Raw genomic sequence first — 6,614 nt, forward strand, 5'->3', positions numbered from 1 at the left:
TTTCCTTCGGGTACTCTAGTTTCTTCCCACACTCCAAAGACATGCTGCAGAACTGGCCGGCTACAGTGTAGCTGTCATTCGGCTATCTGCGGTCAGCAAGTGGTTAATATGGCCTTATTGTACAGTACGGTATGAAAAGAAGGGGAAGGAGACCCGTATAAACAACGGTCTCTACCTTGTCAATAGGTTGTACTGGTACCGCATCCTTTATTACAGAGACACTAAAAGAAGACAAAACTCTAACCAAGAAAACTAACGGGACTTTTAACCTCCCTGGCGGTATTCCCTAGTGTAGCTCGGGGTAAAGTTTCATTACCAAAAGCGGTAACCCCCCCGAGCTACACTCGGGCTTACCATGCGGCGTTGCATAGGGAGTCCCTGCAGCGCTTACCTTGTCCTTCGCTCCCGCGATGTGTCCCCTGCAGTGTCCCCGGCCATCTCCTCCGGCCGATGCCGGCATCCGGCTTCCGTGTTCCGGTCCCTGTGACGTCGGGACGTACGGGCAACGGAACCGGCGGCAAATTTGAAATTTAAAAAAAAAATGTCTTTTTTTTTTAAATGATTATTACATAGTAAAACATTGTTGTTTCAAACCATTTCACATACATTTTGTCCCTACTGCTTTGTCCTGTCCCCTGCCTGCATTTTTACTGTTCTTTCTGCCTGGAAACTTAGAAAAGTCCATGGCGTCCAAAAAGCGTCCCTTTAGGTCAAAATCGGTTTTAGATCGGCTAGAGAACAGCGATAGTAAATCAGAACCACTTGCAGAATTGAGTGATAATGATTCGTGGGGGAAATTCGTCATCAGACACTGAAAACGATTCTGCGACTTTGCTCAGCGATGTGCGAACTTGGCGCTATATTTCAAATTTCAGTGTTTTTGGTTTGATTATATTATTGAATTAAATTTATTATTATTTTTTATGATTATTAAATTATAATTTAAGATTTTGCGTTTCAAGTTTTATCATATCCGGAATGTTTACTAGACTCTTGTTCGGACAGATTTCAGTGAGTTATTCCTAAATTATAGGCCTACAATTAAAAAAAATACATATTTCCATGCAAAAAAAATGGTACCGCTTTCAGCACCAAAAATCTGAAATAATCATACCGCTAGGGAGGTTAAGGTACCATACTGGGCATCACAGTGGCCAAATGATTAGCAGTTCTGCCTGGCTGGTACTAGGGTCTTCAATTCAAATCCCAACCACGGCACCACCTGCCTGGAGTTTGCATGTTCTCACTGTGACTGTTTGAGTTTTCTCCGGATACTCCGGTTTCCTCCTACACTCCAAAGACACTGTGAAGCTGGTAAGTTAATTGGATCCTGTCCCTAGTATGTGTATGTATGAATGTGAGTTAGGGACCTTAGATTGTACGCACCTTGAGGGTTAGGGACTGATGTGAATGCACAATATATATGTAAAGCACTGCGTAAATTTATGATGCTATATAAGTACCTGTAATAATAATAACAATCATAAATATTATGTAAAAATTATCTTTATTATACAATATTAAAATGCATAATTGTAGTACAAAACCTAAGTATAAACATGCTCTCTAAAACATATACCACTACATATTGTAATAATAGAGACATTCAGCTTGATGTAAATAAATCCATTGTTACATATTACACCAATGAAGAGAGTAAATACAATTCTGAGTTGTATAGCCAGCTTCCTCAGGGAGGTCTGCTATATATTGCTAGGATCATAAGCAGAACCATGATAAATAAACAGAAAGGACAAAACAGGATATATTCTACATTGTATGATGATATATCTATATGGCAAAAGAAATAGTACCTGTTTGTTCAAAGAATACAATTCAAAGAAACTCACAGTGATGGAAAAATGCAATCAACCATTTTGAAGGAGGACCAATTCATTAAATATATGTAAATATATAGCATATAGAGGAAGCAAATATAGGTTCTATAGAAAACATAAATTGAAAAGATCAAAATAAGCAAAGAAAAAAAAAGTACTTAAGATAGAAGTGAGTTGTGGGTCCTCATGTGAATTGTTTGATATCAGTATTGGGAGTAGGGGTGTAGTTTGAAACTTTTTGGCCCTTTAAGACACTATTGATGGAGTATTTATTACATTTACTGTATATAAGTAGCTCAGTTTAGAAAGTTACTTCCTTTGTTCTTTGCTTATTTTGACCATTTCAATGTATTTTTCTATAGGACCTATTGTATATTTGCTTCATCTCTATGCTATATATGTTTACATTTATTTAATGAATTGGTCCTTCTTTAAAATGGATGATTGCGGTTCTTGATCACTGTGAGTTTCTTTGCATTGTGAACTTTGAACAAATAGGTACTACGTCTTTGAATATATAGATATACTTTAGTAAAATGTACAATGTATCCTGTTTTATATTTTCTGTTTTTTTTTCTGTTTCTTTACTATGGTTCTGCTTATGATCCTAGAGATTAATACTAGACCTCCCTGAGGAAGCTGACTTTGCCCAGTGAAACGTGTCAGTGTTCTATACATCAAAATGTAATCTCTTCACTGGCTTAATATACAACCGTGGAGTTATTTACATCCAGCTTAATGTCTCTATTGTTACAAGACGTAGTTGTATTTTTTTTCAGAGAATATGTTTATGCTTAGCTTTTGTACTATAATCATGTCTTGTATTTTGTATAAAAAAAAGCTCATTTTTACATAATATTCATGATTGTTATTGGTATGATACCTTAAAATTCCCAATATCTTTCTTTTTGGTTAGGGTTTTTCTTCTTTCAGTGTCTTCTTGTGCAGTACTGTATTGTTCTAAGCTTCTAGCCCAGCCCTTCTCAACCTTTTCAACACAGAGGAAGCTTTGAAACAACTTTCCAGGCTCAGGGAACCCCTACTAAAAATCACTATATCTACAACTCATGATACATTAGAATTATATTCAGTGGGAAGAATGCTCCTTTCACTTGTGGTCATTGGGTCATTGTACCTCTTACAAAAAGCTAAAAATATCAATGGTGTCAGCGGGACTTTATCTGAAAGGAAGAAATTTCTCATTGCTCAATGAACCCCTAGCAACTTCTGGAGGAACCCTAGCTGAGAAACCCTGTTCTAAGCAAAGTCTTTTTTTGTTGTTGTTGTTTTTTACTTTTTTTTTTTTTCAGGTGGGACAGCAGAGCCCAGGAAACATAGCGGGGGAAACAACACTACTGGAGGCCCATGGAAGAGATTTAACAGTTGCACAGCTTCCTGATCACTTCCACCTGAGAGCCAACAATTATCTTGTCAGTCAGGAATGAGTGTAAATCCCACCACTGCTGCTGACGTATGCCATGTGGTAGCAAAAGGGTTAAAATGAAGTGATAAATCTCTGAAAGTGTGAACTTATTATGAGTATGATTGCATCAACTTGAACTAATATTAAAAATTATTTTAGAATACACAATAGCAAAATGCATTTGTTAATATAGCCAGATACATCTACATACAATATACACGGCTCAAAAAAAGTAAAGGAACACTTTGACAACACATCAGATCTCAATGGGGAAAAGTCTCCTGCTATGTATCTATACTGATATGGACTGGGTAAAGTGTTGGGAATGTAAGGATGCCCCATCGTTTGCTGGAAATGAAAATTATCAACCTACTGAGGACTGAATACCTAATGGCAGTCAGGGTGCCATTGTCTAGCCCAGTGGTCGGCAAGCCGCGGCTCGCGAGCCACATGCGGCTCTTTACCCAGTCTAATGCGGCTCTTCTGTGTGCCGGGCGCCTGCTCCCCTCCCTCCTCTCGGTCGGCCGCTCCCCTGCCTCCTCTCGGTTGGCAGCCCCAAAAGTCCGCGCGGACCTTTTAATCCAGCCTGCGGATGTGGCTGTCAGGATGTGTGTAGGCGGGGCAGCGTGCCGAACGTGAGGGGAGGGGAGCTAGGCTCCTCTCACAGTCCGCCCTGAAGACCCGAACGGCGCGGGAAGACAGCGAGAGGAACGCAAAAGGTAAGTGAATTGACACGGGGGACTTGGCTTACTAGAAGGGGGGGGGGAATAGTACTGTGGGGGATGAAATACTATATGAGGGATGAATTACTTTATGAGGGATGAAATACTATATGGGGGGATGAAATACTATATGGGGGGATGAAATACTATATGAGGGATGAAATACTATATGAGGGATGAATTACTATATGAGGGATGAATTACTATATGAGGGATGAAATACTATATGGGGGGATGAAATACTATATGGGGGGATGAATTACTATATGAGGGATGAAATACTATATGGGGGGATGAAATACTATATGAGGGATGAAATACTATATGGGGGATGAATTACTATATGAGGGATGAATTACTTTATGAGGGATGAAATACTATATGGGGGGATGAAATACTATATGAGGGATGAAATACTATATGAGGGATGAATTACTATATGAGGGATGAAATACTATATGAGGGGATGAAATACTATATGGGGGGATGAAATACTATATGGGGGATGAAATACTATATGAGGGATGAAATACTATATGAGGGATGAAATACTATATGAGGGATGAATTACTATATGAGGGATGAAATACTATATGAGGGATGAAATACTATATGGGGGGATGAAATACTATATGGGGGGATGAAATACTATATGGGGGGATGAAATACTATATGAGGGATGAATTACTATATGAGGGATGAAATACTATATGGGGGGATGAAATACTATATGGGGGGATGAAATACTATATGAGGGATGAATTACTATATGAGGGATGAAATACTATATGGGGGGATGAAATACTATATGAGGGATGAATTACTATATGAGGGATGAAATACTATATGGGGGGATGAAATACTATATGAGGGATGAAATACTATATGGGGGGATGAAATACTATATGAGGGATGAAATACTATATGGGGGGATGAAATACTATATGAGGGATGAAATACTATATGAGGGATGAAATACTATATGAGGGATGAATTACTATATGGGGGATGAAATACTATATGAGGGATGAAATACTATATGAGGGATGAAATACTATATGGGGGATGAAATACTATATGGGGGATGAAATACTATACGGGGGATGAAATACTATACGAGGGATGAAATACTATACGGGGGATGAATTGCTATGGGGGATGAATTACTATATGGGGGATGAATTACTATGGGGGATGAATTACTATATGGGGGATGAATTACTATATGGGGGATGAATTACTATGGGGGATGAATTACTATGGGGGATGAATTACACTATGGGGGATGAATTACTATATGGGGGATGAATTACTATGGGGGATGAATTACTATATGGGAGATGTATTTTCAGTTTTAAAAATGTGGCTCTCAAAATAAATTTCAATCATGGTTTTGGCGAGATTTGGCTCAGTTGAAAAAAAAGGTTGCCCACCACTGGTCTAGCCTGTAGAGGTCTGTGCATCCCTCCATGGATATGCCTCCCCAGACCATCACTGACCCACCACCAAAACTGTAATGTTTAAGGAAGTATTTTGTAGGGCTCTGGCAGTGCTCATCCTGTTCCTCCTTGCACAAAGGAGTAGATACCAGTCCTGCTGATGGGTTAAGGACCTTCTGCAGCCCTGTCCAGCTCTCCTAGAGTAACTGCCTGTCTCCTGGAATCTCCTCCATGCTCTTGAGACTGTGCTGGGAGACACAGCAAACCTTCTGGCAATGGCACGTATTGATGTTCCATCATGGAGGAGTTGGACTGCCTGTGCGACCTCTGTAGGGTCCAGGTATGGCCTCATGCTACCAGTAGTGACACCGACCCTAGCCAAATGCAAAACTAGTGAAAAACAGACAGAAAAGATGAGTAGGGAAAAAATGTCAGTGGCCTCCACCTGTAAAAACCATTCCTGTTTTGGGGGTCATCTCATTGGTGCCCATCTAGTGCACCTGTTGTTCATTTCATTAACACCAAAGCAGCTGAAACTGATTGCCAACCGCCTCTGCTACATAACTACTGACCAGATCAATATACCAAGAATTTCATTGACTTGAGGCTATACTCTGATTAAAAAGTGTTCCTATAATTTTTTTGAGCAGTGTATTTAAAACAACTGTCACTAAAATATATATTACAAACAGATTATAAAAGAACATGTTTAATATTTGCTTGTGTGGAAAGTCATAAGTGAAATCCCTCTTTTGACGGGTGGGACTGGTATCTAATACTTGAGGATGCTTTGGATACTTTGCCCCCCCCCCCCCCCCATCTGGTCAATGTGGCTCCTTCTCAATAAGTAACTATTGTGCTCTGTAGTGGTGTTTTTCAACCTTTTCTAGTCAAGGCACCCTTTAAAATTTTGCACAATCTTGAGGCACAAATTGCAAAATGTAAAAACTAAACTAACAATTTCAGAGAACACAGCAACATCAGCACATGTGGGGCACTCAACGTCAAAGATGATTTATTCTTTCAGGCAAATACACCTTTGCACACTGGTACTGGCCAGTATTCCATTGTTTCTCTTCTCCCTCAGTTTCTCTTTCTCACTCAGCTAATGTCCCCAGAGCTGACAGAGAGGGGAAGGAGAGGGACAAGCAAGGATGCTGTGCAGGGGCCCCATGTCCTTCTTATCAACTGA

Source organism: Staurois parvus, unplaced genomic scaffold, assembly GCF_062004578.1.
Source record: "Staurois parvus isolate SC_StPar_1 unplaced genomic scaffold, SC_StPar_1.0 ptg000602l, whole genome shotgun sequence".
Taxonomy (NCBI): Eukaryota; Metazoa; Chordata; class Amphibia; order Anura; family Ranidae; genus Staurois; species Staurois parvus.